The sequence below is a fragment of the Protomyctophum parallelum genome (assembly GCF_964188405.1).
Source record: "Protomyctophum parallelum genome assembly, chromosome: 8".
Lineage (NCBI taxonomy): Eukaryota > Metazoa > Chordata > Actinopteri > Myctophiformes > Myctophidae > Protomyctophum > Protomyctophum parallelum.
In genome coordinates this window covers 33,639,869-33,657,156 of record NC_139703.1, presented here as the reverse complement: position 1 = coordinate 33,657,156, position 17,288 = coordinate 33,639,869, and positions in this window count along the sequence as shown.

Sequence of the window (17,288 nt, the reverse complement as noted above, 5' to 3'; positions counted from 1 at the left end):
AACATGGAACATTGGAAAGAAGCCCACGTAACAGGAGTATCTATATAATGAAACTATATATAAACTATACATACTATACTATATTATACTATACATAGGCCTATGTACTATAAAGTGCTATTGCTATGACTACATAAAATGCAATTCTAGTGCTGTCTACGTAACATGCTATAAGTCTGTATGAAATGCTATCCAAGCCTACATAAAGTGCTATCTAAGGGGGTTAGGGTTAGGGTGCTAGTAGTTAGTGCTACGGGCCATGATGGAGTCTGAAAAGGTGGGTTTTCAGACTAGATTGGGAGTGAGGCTGCATGCAGACATGTCATTTGTATGCCAATAGACATAAGAAATCCCATGTAGGTTAGACATTATGCCATTATTTTAGCAAGGTGATGCTACAGTATGTAAAAGTACCACAGGCGAAATACAGTCCAAGTCCAAATTTCATTCTGACCCCTCCACGAAAAGGCCTCGTTGTCCTGAACCCTTATCTATCATTTATACATTATGGATCAATAGTGTGGACTTTTTTTCGTCTGTGGCATTCAATTGTCAATAGTTATTTTCATGGACATGTATGTAGGCCTATTGCTTGAAAGAAAATTAGGCTATCCTGCAATCAACTATTCTGCACCCCATCCATCTGACATCAGTGCAGGGCATACATGGACAAGACTATTAATAATACTCAATCATACAACTGTGTAGCTTTCTGAACTTAGCACGTGGGACAGAAATCTGCTATTTCTTTGTTGAGCGACACGATGGCAAGATGTATATCATGCTTAACATTACACTGTGACTAGCCTCGGTACCAGGCTTTCATTTTTGTTGGTGCAAAAATTGAAAGCCTGGAGGAACGCATTGGCCGCTCTGGTCTAAAAGTGGGAGTCAACCCTTCCGGGTGGGCGTCGCTCCAAATGATGTGACGTAGCGCTGCACTAGGGGGAGAGGAGGGGCCGGGGGTGACGGACAGATCGATGAGATCCAATCAGGGCGTGCGCAAATCTGAGCCGCGACCCGCCCCTCTAGACCAGAAACCTAACATGTTAGCTCAGGCTACACTGTGACTGACTGAAACAAACAATGTATAAACATACTTCCTGATTATTGTCAAATGATTAATCTGTCTTGTTCTGTTCTGTAGATTTGGTGAAATGATTCACTGTACATTTTATATTGGTTGCAATTAACAGGCTTTCATAGGGATGCCAGAACAAACCAGGCAGCTAATTATGGTCAATGCAAAAACAAAAACAAAAAGAAACAATAATGACAAGTGTATCATTAAAACTGTGAGGTGAAACAAGTGCTCTCCGTTGTGCATCTGTCCCCCTTTTTTTCTTCCCCCCATATTATTATTATTATTGTAACGTATATGTTTCTGTGTCACAACCTTGCGGCCGTTGTTTGCGTTCGTTTTTGACATTCTGTTCGTGGTTCAATCACTGTGTTTTGTTGCTTTGCTTCTGTTCAGTTAGCTCAAAACATTAGCAGTTGTTGGCTGCTGGCTGGTGTGACTGTGTGGGTGCAGACTTCCGCAGTGCGGGGCAGGCCTTAGGAGGCAGCCAAACATGACTAGGTCGCTAATACAGGCAGCCAATCATGACTAGGTGACTAGCCTCGGTCCCAGGCTTACTTATCTGCGAAAGAAAAGCCTGGTCACAACCTAAGGCAGAGAAGCTATCAGCGGTTGTATCCTCCGGAACAGCCGTCAAATGTATTTCCCCCGGATACGATATTTTCCCGACCAATCACAACACTTGTTTCATTCACAGAGAACGTAAAGCATCAACGATTTCACATCCGCTAAAATCCCGCAACTTCCGCTGATAGTCTTTTCAGCTTAGGTCTTGCCCAGGGTGCTAGGTGACTGGTCGCTACTACGTGATTGGCTACACAAGTGGTGCAGACTCCCATTGGCTTAGGCGGCGTTTCAGAGTATAGCCTACCTTAAGGGCAGCCAATCATGACTTGGTCGCTAAAGCCAACAGCAAAGGTTGTAGGCCAGGCTTCACCTGTCAAAAATAGGAACAATTTACAAGGAAGCCAGTGACCTGACCTGACCAGTGACCTGACTTGTACTTGATTGCCACAATATCTGTGGTAATAATCATGATGAAATTTAATCTTCATCACTATTTATCTGTTACAGGACACTGTGTTAAATAACAGCTGTTACACTTTGTTCATGCCGGATTGCCAGGTTAGCAAGCAATATATTTACTAGTTAACACAACCAATGTTAATCACAGCTAAACGGTGATTAATATGATTAAAATGTTAATCTGTTGACAGTCCTAATACACGCGCACACACACATGCATGGCATGTGCGCACGCACACACACACACACACACACACACACACACACACACACACACACACACACACACACACACACACACACACACACACACACACACACACACACAGTACACAGTACAACAATGTCTGGCAGCATGCCAAACAGAACCAGGCGATATGTGCTTTAATCTCTAAGTAGTTAATCACGTTAGTCTTTTATGAAGGATATGGATGCCTTTCATCCATATCTGGGTTAGAAAGCATAAAAAACACCTTGAGGGATTCATGCCAAAGTGAAACAGATACTGTAAGCATAAGCACCATGGAGATGAAATAAATAAAATAGTGTCCCTTGTTGACATCAACATTGAAGACTTGGGAAATTGACATACCAGTAGCTCTGTCAGGTGATAATATTGCAGAACCACAGCTACATATCTAAAAACACAAAGCCATGAAATAATGCATACATGCACAAAGAGTAACGTACTGTACACACCCAGCCAGCACGCCAAGTGGGTCCCATATGGTTTATGGCTATCTATATGGGCCTCAAGTGGGCTTGTCAGTGGTCACCAGATGGTTCCCATTTGGGCTTGCCCTTGTGGGCTTTAAGTGGGTTCTACCTAGGCCCTATTGGGCCCCAATTAGGCAAGTTTATGTGGGACCCTAGTGCAGAGACATGCAGGCATATATGACAGAGGCAGATGCAAAGGCATAAAGCTATATACACACTGCCACGAAGGCATGAAGGTGTAGCTTCTGTACCCAAACACAGACATTGAATGTACCCACATGCATTAATTAACACTGTGGTTGTTTGTGTGTGTGTGTGTGTGTGTGTGTGTGTGTGTGTGTGTGTGTGTGTGTGTGTGTGTGTGTGTGTGTGTGTGTGTGTGTGTGTGTGTGTGTGTGTGTGTGTGTGTGTGTGTAATAGGGGAACAACAGGGGAATGTCCATGATAAAGTGCTGATAATGCATTCTTTGAGACAATTCTGTTTGTTTCGGGGGCCGCCGCAGTCGGTAGCGATGTCGCCTCATAGGTAGAAGGTCTTGGGTTTGATTCCCACTGGGGACGCTGTGGGTGCTGGGGCGTGTTCTATCCTCCGTTTCACCAGTGCCCATGGCATTAAAAACAATAGATGCCTGGCTGATGCAGTTCGTTGGAGCGATGTGTGTGCAAAAGGGGGCGAAAGTGCACAGGAAGTGCTGAAGGCACGCTGCGTCGCTGCCCAAGTGGTGTCACTCATGCGACTCATCCATGTCTCTCGCTGCCACTCAAGTGACTACACTGGCCAATCACAGCACGTCTTTTCCGGGACATCTGCTACACATGCAGAAGCTTGGCAAGCTTCCACTCATGCTTCCACTATGCTTCGCAAGGATACTCGTGAAAATGTTGCCCCCTCTCGAGAACACACACCCCAGAGCCGGAAGAGGCCTTTATATGTCTATGGGCAAAAGGGCCTTTCTGTGTGGAGTTCTCCCAAAAAACATGCAGTAATCCTGGTCTCTTTACGTCCCCCTGGCCAGCTGGGGCGCCTGTCGGAGGGGAAAGGAACTGTTTGGACGTGTTGAACGTGTTCGATCCACGTGCTATGTCAGTAGTGCCCATAGGATTACATTAGATAATTGACACTGGGTGAAAAAAGGGTTGCAAAAATTGTGGGATAAAAAGAAAAGAAAAAAAGCCTTGCTTAATTTGGTGGTTTCAGTGTATGTGGAAATATGTGCATTTGATACCCATTCCATAACTATTAATACAATATAAATGAAAGTTGCGACATCGTCACTCTGTATGTGCTTGTGTACTGCGTGCATACATACAGCCACTATTTACCCAGTAGGGATGGAATGCAATGCAACTCACACACCACACAGTGGGTTGATGGCATATCACCTGAGATTGGATTATCACATCCACCTGTTTTCTCTTTGACAATGTTTTGTCAAGTAGGGGGTACACAAATATCACAAATAGCGTAGAACGGAAAATGATTGGAAGTGTATACCTGCCTGCCTGCATTGAGCATTCCTTTCCACTTTATTATTTTTAGTCTTGTGTTGCCAGAAATCGTAAATTTCGGCCTATACCAATCGTATTGTACGGCCTGTAGCCGTATTATTATTATTATCATTATTATTATTACTAGAACAGTGCATGCACAATTACAACTGATCTGGATAAACTTCTGGACTACACCAGGCTTTTCAAAGTGTGCGTATGTGTGAAATTTACTGCATGTCTACAGTGGCGTTTGGAAAGATCCAATTGATATCCACTTACGCACACATCACGCACCGGCTGTATCCTTGATATCAATTGTAATAACTCAATATTTCCTTATTGTAGGTAGAAAAGGCAGTCAGTCAGTCAGGCCTGTACTGATGTCCAACAGACGTGGAACTCTGGTGTGAAGAAGAATTGGCGGCTGAAGACAGTAAAACACATTCAAATACCACAGACCTCAACATGTATGCAGGACCATTAACACCACACAGCCACATGCCACTCCACCACCATGCCCCTGACTTTAACCCACATCAACACATCTATAATGGCCCCTCTGTTTCAGCTCCACACAGATGGTCTTCTTCAACTCAGTTACAGAGCAGATGTCAACATGGGCAAGGCCAGGCAAGCCCAACCCCACATGATTCATCCCTAAACACATGTGTTGTGTCACACTGAACACAGTGACAGCAGCACTTCACTCACCTGTAGGACATGCAGGATATTTTATGATACCTACATAAAATGATCTCCCATTCAAGCAGTGGCACTAAAACTCAAAGTGCTTAACAGTTCTGGCATGGTGCTAAGAAGCTGCGTACAACATGCAGCTATCATCGCAAAACACCACAGATCCAAATCAAAATAATGTTTACATGGCATTTGTATACCCAACATTCACTGGCGAACAAAAACACGGCAAAGATGACAAGGCCAATGTAATTGCACTTCTGGAGAGCAGAGGGCAAGTTGTGGAGAGGAGAGGCCTTGTGGTGCACCCTGAACACCCTTGGTTGGGAGCCAGCCCTCTTCTTTTTACACATGGTACCCAAGTTGGCTGATGATTTTGCTGCATGAGAAAAAGATAAATCTCTGCCAAAATATCTGGATCTCTTTAAGTGAATGGATCACTGTCACTGCATTGCGTTAAACATTCAATGAATAAACCTGCAGTACACAAAATCATTCATCATTCATGTTATGTAATCCTATATAGTAACTGGATTATCTCATTTTCAAATTCATAGTCATTTCTTCGTATGTGGCCTTTTGATGCATTTGCTAAATCAGTTTAATTAATGTCATAAAAACTTGATCTACAACCGGCATTGTTGATGTGCGGGCAAAACTTTGTAAATGAGCTCTCAGGGTACGGTGCAGTCTAGATGTCTTGCTAGGTGGAGCTTTGGCATAAATGTGCATAAATGTGGTCCTCCATTTCCTGGGACTGGCCACTCTGTGTGGACATCATGTGAGCTCTTTGACACATTACTGTGGTTAAAATGTAGATCTACCTGCCATTCAGGCAGGCATACATTGAGTGTTTCATAGGTGTATTTGTAACAACACTAATCGGCCAGGAGTTTGTTTTCAGTCTCTAGTTGAGCAACAAACAAAAAAAACAGACAAAAAGAAAAAAAGGGACATGTAGCATGATTCCCATGCAAGTGTAACCCAAGGCTATAGATACATATACTAGACGGAACACAGAATATAAATAAAATAAAATATATAATCTTTATTAGAAAATGCAGAATATAAAAATAGTCTTTATTATGAGTAATGTACACAGCTCGCAACTCTCTCTCTCGTTGCGAGTACCACGGTTTGGTGCAGCCGCTCATGGAATTCATGTTGCCGCCAGAGACACGCCCACACTACTCGTCGTGACCCCAAGCTGCCCCCACCTGGCCACACAAGGAACGCTAGCTCTACTGGATATTACCGTTATACATTATCTACAGAAAATACAATATAGCAATAAAAGGAGGTGTGGTTAGATACTGTAACTCGACCTACTGCATTAGTGACCCACTCGCACACAGATGTGTCCTCACCTCACACACTCAATTATCATGAAAGCTATTTAAAATAAGTTGGGACTACAAAATGGTGTATCTGTTCATCTAATGTACAGTACTGTGTTCCCGGAATTATTGCTGACTTTAATATTACAGTTTTACAATTTCCATCACACCTCCCCTGGGATGATGTGTCGTAAGTGGAAATACAAACAGTGTTTACACTGATCCTTGTGCCCCCTGCAAAAGGGGCCCCGTGTACTGAAATAATTGATTAGGCCTATCAGTCAGCTACCATTTGCCATTATCTCCCAGAATGCAATTTCTTTTGTGACTTACACACTCATCTCATTAATAAGTAAGCTAAAGCAGGGGTTGTTTTGGCAATATAGCGCCATCTGGAAGATAAGGGGTCAGGCATTTTTCTTGTCTTGCCTTGCTCCCAACCATTACTGTTTCTTGGTTACACTACTGCACTGCATGCACGCACACACTCACACTTACGCGCACGCACGCACACATGCATGCACGCGTACACTCACACACCTCTGCCCTGGCTGCTATAACCATTTCCATGTCTGCATTATTCAGTATGTTGTTCATATGCTGCTTTGCTCGGAACAGGACATGGGCATGCTTGCTGCAAAATATTAATTCAGGATCATAATAATAACTGTCAATACTGGGAAACATGAGAATACTTAAAGGAGAAATCCAGACCAAAACACATACGCATAAATCAGCCTATAATCCTGTCCCAACATACATGTTGGCCTTGAAATGTTTCCCACCCCTCCCACAGTAAAATGCAGCTAGAATGGTAGAAAGCTATATTGTCTTCATTCTAATGCGCAAATGCAGGTATTTTTGTAGCTCCAAACGCTATTTATATATTTTTCATGAATGGTCTATTAATAGCGTCCCGGTATTCACACATGCACTTTGTCACCTTGGAGCTGCCGTTCATACAGAACCCAGGGCCGGGCTAGGCCGGGCCTTAATACGGAAGGTAGAGGGCAACAAACGGTGCATGTGTTAGTACCAGGTCACTATTAAAGGATCACTTCAACACTTTTCAACCTACCATAATATAATTTATCCTCACAAACATTCTGTGTCTCATGGGAGGGCTGTGGACAGTTCAGAAACCCACCCACCAGTGACGTCATCGATGTGGAATCCAAGCTAATAGAAACCTTCTATATAGCCTTCTATTCCTGAAAAGTTGCAATGCGATAATGGAAGCCATCGAACAGGGGGCATCTATGAAACAATTCAAGGCCAACGTAATTGGGACAGGATTATAGGCTGATAATGGGTTTTGTTCTGGATTTCTCCTTTTAAGTAAAGAGATGCCTTCAAAGAGTAATTTCAAGAGTCATGCATCATGATCACATTCTTACCCTAATTCAATCCACCAGACTCCACCAGATGGAAGAGACACTGGCTTCACATTCTCTGTCAATCATATTGACATATGACAATCTGTCAATATGAATTAGTCTGTCAGATATTGACATGTCTACATGACGTATGGTATAACTGCACCAGCAGGAAAGTAAACAACCCCCGCAAATTATGAAGTGTTAGTGAACGCCTGATAGTATTAGGTTCAACCTCACTATCATGTCAGATGTGTAGGTCATATGTATAGGTCATATGTGTATGTCATATGTGTAGGTCAAGGTGCTAGGAATACCATTGCAACAGGCGCTTCTCGATGGCGTCACTGCACACCCAGTCTCACCTAGTCCCGCCCATAGCTGCCGCTGATTGGTACGCGTTGACGTGCGTTGGTTTAAATGCCAATCTCTGTATGGAGGCTGTATTGTGAACTTGTGAACTCAATGCCGGCAGAGTCAGGTTTAGTTATGTCAAGGTTTAGTTATGTTTCGGAGTATTACGCAGGAAAAATAAGAAAATTAATGAATGAATGAATTAATTAATTATTGTGTTTTACGTTGGACATCAATTGAAAATGAGGTATGTTGATCTACACAACCAATATGTGTGAAAATAAATAATAAAGGGAATGATTAATACTCATTTTACAATTATAAGTAAGTTAAACAAGAGGTTCAAGTGCTGCTGTCGGGAGCAGACAGCTATTCACTGACAATATGTGGCCATCAGTTCACATGGCACGTCCTTGACTGTACACACCATTACACCTGAGTGGAAACTTGAGGCTATGTCTCCAGACAAGCAAACAATCTTGCTGATGCACTCAGAGATGCACTTCAGCAATGGCAACTTGATCAAAATAAATATAAAATAAACGGCCATAACCACAGACAACAGTGGCAATGCTGTTGCTCAAATATATAGGTCCCTGCATTGGCTGTGGATTAATTGTTTTGACCACAACCTGAACTTGGCTGTTACGCATTGCAGGACCAACAAAAACCTAATCGGAACCTCAGACTCTGCCGCAGCAGCATCGACACCGCCTTTTTACAAAGCTGGCACCGAAACAGAAGCAGGTAGAACTTGTGTGATGCATCAAGCCCTCATCCATTTATGTATAGGCCTACAGAAAAATATATCCTGAGTCTAATAAGTGTGTGCTGTGTGGTACATATTAATGTATGTCCTTTTTTGGAAAACACAACATAAACAACCTTGACTGCCATACGTGTCCTCATTGCGCACGTAAGGCCTCCTGCATGAATAAATTTAGAAGCAAATATTCTTAAAGCCTTTTTAGCCTACACACATGTCGACCTGTGGTCGACATTATAACTTAATTATACCACAGGTCATTTCGAGGAAGCAATCTGATTGGTTGAAACAGCCTTCTAGCCGTGGATCAAACGAGCACCACTCCACACCTAATCAAAACAAAGAATTCAGCTGCTCTGTTTTCCCAGAGCGCAGCAAAGTCGGTGGCTAGGCTAGCTAGTTTCTTGGGACATTTGTGGTCGTAGTGACTACTTCTGTCATTAAAGAAATATGTTTTTTCAGTGATTTTCTTAGTTTTAAGGGTAACTGAATTGTATAATTGCAATATTACACTCGAGGGTGTGGTTTAACGTGATGTGAGTAGAACTTTCTTCATCTCATTTAAATGTCGTAATCAAACTCATATTTTTTATCTCAGCATCATCTAGAGAATTTCAGCCATCTTGCCATATATTTTTATATAGTTTTAGGATTCTTTGATTACCCGTGCTAGCCCATTTAGGAAAATCCGGCTAATAGGCCTAAATCCATACGTCGTCTTCATTTTGCTGCTGTTTCGACCACGGCCAAAAGAACAGATCTACAAGTTGTCGACAGTCATGGTGCAGTGTATTAATGGATTCATTATTTTTTTGGAAAGGCGCGCCACATTATGCAAGCATGAACCACCCGAATCTTTGTTTAATTTTGAAACCCATATATATGACTCACCACTCCCTCTCTCTCTCCGCACGCACTGTTCTTTTGGGCATGGAGGCACAGCGCTGAGCGCATCTGAGCGCAGACAGCAGCGCAAAACTGCAGTGTTTTTATGTGTTTCCATAAGCAATTGATTAATGTACTCGTCCATTATTTCGATGAGGGCTTCAGTCTCCTCATTCGACCAAGTCTATCCACGGTTGCGCTGCATAAAATATGCCCTCTCCGTCTCCAACTGTGTTTCGTCATCATTCATCCGCCACATTATTTGCTTCATTTCCTTTATCTGTAGCGGGTTGCATTCACATCCAGTGAATCAAAGTCAGGTGCGCTTGAAAGCAAAGTGAAACCCCCGTTAATTAAACCATGGTAACATGTTTCTATATTTTGACCGCATCAGGTACTATGTCAACAATGCAGTCATGGTGCATGGTGACAAATGGTGACTGTCTTCATCTAATTTAAATATAAAAACGAAATTAAACAAACATGTTTAGGCCTACTTCAACATCAATGAAATTAAATAGTTAATTCAGCATTCTTAAAATTAATTGATTATAAAATCAATTAATTTTAAGTTAGACACACAGACACACCTAGTGCATCTTGAGCAAGCAGAAGATAGCCGATCTACAAGCGCTGTGATGTTTTGTGAGCTTTTAGATTGGCTATTTTTGTTGTATGGCGGTGTCAGCCATGAAAGGCTCTTACCAGTTCCTGCCTTTGATCAGTCCTCTATGGAGGCAGTGTGCTGCGAGGAAGGATAATCATCTATCATGATTGACTTTTTTCCGTTCACTTGTGATGTCGTAGCAGCCTGGACGAAGCGCCTCAGGTAGGTGCTAAGTCATGAGGAGATGCAGGTACTTCATCCTTGTCAGAGTGGAAGAGAGGGAAGGAGAGACCCTCAAGACCACCAACAAACTAGACTAGATTGGTACGTAGCCAGTTATATGGCAGGCCCCAATGCAGGCTATTTAGCAGCTAGTTTTAATTAGTTATAAGTGGATTTGCTCATTTCAGCAAAAACACAATGCATTCATCACACGTAGCCCGGCACGAATGTAACACGAGCACATGATGCCATAGGGGTGTGTGGGTGTGTGTGTGTGTGTGTGGGTGTGTGTGTGTGTGTGTGTGTGTGTGTGTGTGTGTGTGTGTGTGTGCGAAGGCTGTGATTTGGGCTGGGAGGAGGAGTAGGACTAAGGCCCTATACGTCCTCTCTGTAAGTGGGGAGTGTTGGCTGATGAATATCAACATCCTAATACATCCTGATACTGGGGGGTCAAATTATGACAGGCAATTCCTGCTGTCAAAAATCCATGCTGTCAAAATTCCTGCTGTCAAAAAACACTTTGTTTGAAATAGACACTCATTCTTTCCAAGGTGTGAGTTCACACGAATGTAACACGAGCGTCACACAAATACAATAGGCGTCGATGTACGCGCAAATGTGTTATTGAACGTCTGCTGTGTTTTGCGTGCGTGCGTGCATGGCTGCGTGCGTGCGTGGCTGCGTGCGTGAGTGCGTGCATGCGTAACGAAAAAAGATAAAACAATATATATATAGCTGCAAGCAGCGATAGGACAGTGCCAGGCAAAGAAATCACCCCTGTGTGAACTGAGCGTTGCAGGCTGCTCAACAACACTGCTGCCTGGCTGCAGTTATAGTTAGTGCTCAGTGTGAAAGGGCTTTTTAGGCTGCAAACAGTGCCACTTTAGATCACCCAGCGGTATTGCAGCTGTTTGTTTTTTACACCAATTTCTTCACGGTGACAGATTCAAGGTACATGTATAAACAAGTTCCATGGCTTTTGGCCAAACAAGGCCAGGCATGAGTTATCCCTGTTCAAAGTGCTCGTTAATGGATTATTTTGATGTTGTTTACACACCATTTCAAGTTGGACAGGTCACCATATCTGTTTGTCCGGTTTGTCCTAGATAGGTCACTGTCCCTATCTGTCCCATCATTTTTAACTCTAGCCTAAAAACATCGCAAGGATGCAACTGGGACGTATCCTCAGTGATGTAGGTCATCAGGGTTTCGGGTCTTCCAACATCATACCCCTCACTTGGGTGACCCAGCCAGGCTGATCAAGTCCCGACTTACGTCCCAGTAGCTACCCTCCATCAGTCCATTAGGGAAAAACCAGGGACACACAATCCGCTTCTCCAGAACTACTCTGCCGGTACTGGGTGGGCCATCGACGGGTACTGGCCGGGCCATCCGGCGCGTGGAGGGACTAGGCACTGTGGGTTGACTCCTGGCCGGGCACCTCCTACGCCTCACCAGGACCTATGCGTTGCACCAAATTCCCAGCACCAACCACTTTTTTCTGGAGTGGTGGATTCCGCAGGCTCCACTTGCGGCTTGAATGGCCCTCCTAAAGGCCTCACGTGGGTTTTTTGGGCGTTCTCCTCCACTAACCCAAACTGCTTACCCAGGGGGCCGTCTACATTCCGGCTGCCAACCATCTCTCGGGTGGTCATCGACTATTCCCGGTTAATATACTGTACATCTCTGTTGCCATACTGTCTATACTGTCTATACAGTTAACTTGAATATTACAGGACAATGTTGAATGTTTTAATTCTGCCAGGCAGCTGCCTCCTTATCAAACCCTTCAGATAGCGTGACCTCGTTACTAAACGGGGGACAGCAAAAAAACACCCAGCTGACTATTATTAGAGAGTTCACAGAAGTCAGGGCATTATCTACAGGTTGTCCGGGCAACGCATTCAACTCTATGGGAGTCTGCAGGACTTCCCATCTACGTCACTACGCCACCACCATCTGAGCCACTGCCGCCTGCTATAAACTGTATTATCCACGGTAGAAACTTTATTCAGGATCTTTGGATTAATGCTATGTAAAACTTTGTAATATCAGAAAATTTCTGTTTCTCGATAAATCAATTTTTATATAAACTCCCATATACTTTAAATTAGGTGTCCTCTTTCTTGCGTCTTCAAATTTATATTTTTGGGTACTTTTTTTCTCTAAAAGTATTTTTCATCTTAAAATTATAGTAAACATTTTTCTAAAAGAAAATGCTATTTCTAAACTATACAACTAAAAGGTTTTATAACTATTTGGGTACATTTCATTGGTATAAGGCTTTAAAGCCTGGGTTTATGAGACTGAGAACTTTTTGTAATCGGATTACATCCATGGGTATTTTTTTACATTTTGGCTTAAAGCCTGGTCCTTCATGAACTATTGAAATTACTAATAATGGGTTAATAATAATATACATAATTATAAATGAATTAACACTCGTTATCACTGTGTTAAATTTATTTTTGAAATGTTCACGTACAAACTTCTCTTGAACTGCGATTTCAGTTAATGGTCTAGAGATTGTGTGTAGAACGTTTCATGCCAATTGCAACAAAAACTAATCCAGGCAGAAAATCAGGTTTAAGCGTTTTTAAAACTGCATTTTGATCAAAGATCCTGGAGGAGATAGATCTGATAAAATTCAAAATGGTGGGTGATCAGACTTCGAAAGTTGTTCGGCATGAGGAGACGCATATGCGTAAAGTTTTATTGCCGACCGTCAAATGGTTCAAGAGCTATGATGCCTGTTCAAAGTTTGCTATTGGCGCCACCCTTTGGCCAATGGTTGTGGGCTTTGCGTCCTCACTGTTATGGCATAGCTCTCATATCTGGCAAGTTTCGTGAAAACTGACTGCACGGTTAAGCCTTAACTGCTATTTTTGGCGGAAGGAGAAGAATGATAGAATGTCAGTGCTGTCGCCTTCAGATGTCTGACAAGACCGTATACTTCCTCTCAAGATCAATACAATATGGCTTGGCCATGAGGAGTAATAGATTTTTCCTCTAGTTAGGTAACATGGTTATGAAGACATTGTGACACTAACTGGAAAAACATTTCGATGGCAGTGTGTTTGTATCAGGATGTCGGATGCTTACCAAATAGCTACTTATCACCATGACCTTAATATAGAAGCCCATTTGGCCTCTTGATTAAAATGTAAAAGGTATATATGTGTGTGTGTGTGTGTGTGTGTGTGTGTGTGTGTGTGTGTGTGTGTGTGTGTGTGTGTGTGTGTGTGTGTGTGTGTGTGTGTGTGTGTGTGTGTGTGTGTGTGTGTGTGCGTGCGCACATACAGTACACACACATAGTATAATGCAATTTCATAGTTCCAGACCTCTTTGCAATTGGGCGCAGAAATGAGGCTTGCAGTAGTGCTTTGCTAGGATGTTTTAGTGTTATTTTAATTTTACAGTTCCCAGTATTGTTTGAGGTCAAAACCTTATATTAAACCTATATTGAATGTTACACTGTCACTGGTCCACTGCAGTAGTGTTACGGACGGTAATGAATGCAGTTGGAAAGGTTGTATCAATCCACGTTAGTTTATTCCTCAGCACGGACAGAAGAATTGATCCCTGCTATGGGCTTGGCACTGTAGGTGGCAATACATCCAGAGTGCTTGCCAATATTACCTTAGTGCTCTTGAACAAGACACTAAAACCATCCACAATTGTGTCAAGGATTCTGGCCTGCAGGTCACACTGTGTGCCAGCCTCTCTAGATTAAATACATTCAGGAATGCTGTGTGCTGATATAATTGCGACTGCAGGTCGCATTGATTTACTATGAAAACCTCATGACATCACACCTCCATATATGGTCACACCTCGTGACAGCACGCCTCCATATGGTCACGCCTCGTGACATTACACATATATGGTCACACCTCGTGACATCACGCCTTGTAACACGTCACGCCACCATATATGACCAACTCCATATATGAAGATTGCAACACTGATTTCATCTAACCCTGGATAACCATACGCAAAGAAGACAGGATCATCACCTAGATCTGCATATATGGATCTACATCAGATCTCCATATGGTGCTAACCTGTTCTGACATGTCAGAATAGTTCTGACTTCAGTGAGACTTCATGTCAGAACAAGTCCTACCCCACCCGTCCTTCTTTTCCTGCATTTTCTGACATTCCATATGTTGATCTGAACTCATCAAACCCTGCACACTCAAGACACGCTCCATATATGGCCAGTACAGAATTCATTCCATATGTTGATCTGACCCAGGCGGATGCATACACGCAACCTCGCCCTTCACGGTGGTGAGCTGACCACCGGAGCTGAAATAACGTTGAGCGGTGGAGATAAGGGCTGGAGCGGTGGTGGTGGTTTGGTCTTCACCGCAGCTCATGACGTCATGTTGTAGTTCGTTGGTCACCTAACCACCGAGAATCCAGACTATGTATGAGCCTTAAGAATACAGATACTGTCCTTTTGGGCTAGTTTGGAGCATTTGGCCAACATCACACTGCTCATGCAAAATAATCTCTTGGTAGGCTATATGTGGCGGGTTCCACAGGTGTGGTATGGTAAGAGAATAAAAGTATAATAATAATAGATCACCGACTAGGCCATCCTTTTTGGAGAGGTAAAACGAATTTGGTAAAATAGCTAGGCTAAAATACAGGCAACACAGGTTCGTTATGACAATAAAATAAGCTTGGCAAATAATTGGGTTGAAGCTACGGTTTAAAAGGTAGGTATGACAAAAACACAATGACAATGTTTCTAAAACCATCAATCATCCCAATCATCACGCTGGTTGGTGAAACCTCTCTCGCGCTTCACAGGCTCAGTGAAATGCATGTTGGGATACAGATGCATGGCGGGAAGCAAGTAACTAATTTAATGGGTCACAGCTTTCTGTGCAACATCGCCATCATGTTATCAACAGCAAATTCTGCTACACCACACTTACTAACCTATAGAATTCCGCTGCGCCGCTGACTACACGCAGCGACAGGTCGTGCAAACGTGCGTGCATGTATGTCGCGCAGACGGGACACATGTTCACTATTGATGCTTGCTTCGTGGACCACTTGGTGGTCCGTGGACCACCTGCCTCAAAATACATGTACGGTATCAATAATAGGCTATCATCTATCTTCGAATGGGTAAGGACCACTACTACTATAATAATAATGTATGCTGGCTGACGTTATAAGCTGTTTATTTGAGGACTACTCTATGCATTTAAACCATGCTCCTTCACTCAAAGGTCTGCCAATAAGTTGCTCCAGTGCTTAGGCCTACCCTAGATGTGTTTGAAGGATTAATTATGGTCATTTTTCTAATTATACTTTGAAATGTCAGCAAGGTGATCAAGTAGCAGGCACATAATCACATATTGAAGGCTTTTTCAAACTTAAGTTATGCATTAAATGAGTGTGTTCCGCGAGATGCCATTGACTCAGAAAGCCCCGATGACCTTTCATTCATAACAGGTGCCAGCATGCAATGATTGGAAAATATAGTGTAAGGGCCTTCAGAGTTACATTGAAGGTTTACGGTTTAAGTTAAATGTAATTATCCTTATACTTTGAGTTTTGGGATTAAAGTTGATTAAAGATTGAAGAATGACTTATGAAGGGAGCTGGAGACAAAGGCGGTTGTAGCCCTAGACAAAGGTGTTCGTAACACATGGTACACTATGTGTTATTACTTATTTATATGTCATATTGGTGTACACGTTGTGTAACATGACAAAGTTTTGTACACTTTGTGTTACATTACATACTTTTGTACAGTATGGTTTTCATATAGTATTACAAGTATAGTGTTGCAACTTGATGTGCAGTTGGACATCTTGACATTTAGAATTTGTAAGTGCACTGCATAATAGCAAAAACACCATGTGAGACAGCAGCACACTCACAGGCACAAAGCCTGGCCTGAGAAAAGCCTGAGAAAATGGCTCCCTGTGGCTGGCTGTGGGGCTCATACTGCACCGAGAATCTACACATCATTCATAGGCTGGTGTGAGTCCTGAAGTGTCCTATGCTCTCCTGGAGGGCACAAAGTGCACCTTGAGGGGAAATGTCAGCAGGATTTATGAGTGTATGTAAATTTCTATTTCCAATGGCTGCTGACTGACACTGACACTGACAATCATTTGGCATGACTTCGGCTCAGATAAATTGAGTACCAACTATGGATCAATTGAAATTTCAATGGAAACCAGCACAGATATAGGCCTAACTGCAGACAGGTGAGTCTGCACTCTGCACCTCATGATGACAGCCATTGCAATAATCAAATTAATATAAATGCATGCAGTTGATCACAACATATATCATACATGATCTTTGCTGGCAACCATACTTGCCATAGCCCTTGCTATGAATGCAAGGTGGTACAGTATAGCTCTTATGTGAGATCCATGCTTTTTTGCAGTCCTTTACATCTCACTGGCTACAATTCAATTTATTTTATTTTGTTGTTTTTCCAATTGAGGGTGAAAAAAGTAGCTATAGCCTACTCTCTTCCTCTCCAATTCTATCAAAGGTCCAGAATTCCCCATGCAACAATCACATTCCGTGATTACTTTTATTGATCTAACTTTATCTATGGAATGATATAAGGAACCACAGCCAAAAGAGCCTTCCTTCTCCACTCCCCCTTTCCTGTTTTTCACTACAGGAACTTGTCATTCCTTACATTTTGACCATGATTGAAGGGAGTCATACAGCGGGACGGGAT